The sequence below is a fragment of the Camelus dromedarius genome, chromosome 1 (assembly GCF_036321535.1).
Source record: "Camelus dromedarius isolate mCamDro1 chromosome 1, mCamDro1.pat, whole genome shotgun sequence".
NCBI classification, from domain to species: domain Eukaryota; kingdom Metazoa; phylum Chordata; class Mammalia; order Artiodactyla; family Camelidae; genus Camelus; species Camelus dromedarius.
Genome location: NC_087436.1, coordinates 78775394 through 78776527, shown reverse-complemented (window position 1 = coordinate 78776527; position 1134 = coordinate 78775394).

Sequence of the window (1134 nt, the reverse complement as noted above, 5' to 3'; positions counted from 1 at the left end):
CAGTATTACCTCAATACCAAACCCAGACAAAGACATCACAAGAAAAGACAAATGCTGACCAGTATCTTTTAAAAGTATAGATACAAAAATCTTCAACAACATACTAGCAAACCTAATCCAGCAGTGTATTCAAAGGATTATACATCACAACCAAGTGGTATTTATTCCAGGAACACAAGGCTTATTTAACTCACAAAAATTAATTAATATAATACATCACGTTAATAAAGAACAAGAATGATATGATCATTTCAGTAGATAAGATTTTACAAAATCCAACACGCTTCATTAAAAAAAGCACTCAGAAAACTAGGAACAGAAGAGAACTTCCTCAGCCTGATAAAGGCCATCTACAAGAAGCCCAGAGCCAACATCAATATTCAAAAAGGAAAGTCCGAGTGTTTTCTAAGATCAGGAGCAAGATGAGAATGTCTGCTCTTGTTGCTTCTATTCAGCATTATACTGGGGGTTCAGTCAGGGCAAGTTCAACATGGTTGTTGGTTACAAGATCAAAGTACAAAAATAAATTATATTTTTATAAACTGTCTATTATATTGTGATTTATAATAAGAAATATATATTTGGTTTTCATCCACTGCTCCTGGAACATTGCTTCTAAAATCCTGGGAATTTCCTAAGTGGTAAGAGTGGTAAAGGTGTCTTTTGCTGTCAAAACAAGCCCCTTTCAACCACACCCAAATTTATGTTAATGAGGTGACTTTTGGAAAGCCCCTGAGGATGGAGATTGGTTACCAGGGGAACCAACCATGTGACTAGTGGATTGAAACTCTCAGTCCCACCTCCACATCTCTTTGGAGAGGAGAGGGACTGGAGGTTGAATCAATCACCAATGACCGGTGATTTAATCAGTCGTGCATATGTAATGAAGCCAAAGGGCAGGGCTGGGAGAGCTTCCAGGTTGGTGTACACTCGAAGGTGCTGGGAGAGTGGCATGCCCTTTCCTCCATACTTTGCTTTGTATGTCTCTTCCATGTGGCTGTTCCTGAGATATATCCTTTCATAATAACCAATAATCTAGTAAGTAAACTCTTTTCCTGAGTTCTATGAGAAGATCCATCAAATTAACTGAACCTGAGGAGGCTGTTGTTAGAATCTCTAATCTAGAGCTTTTTG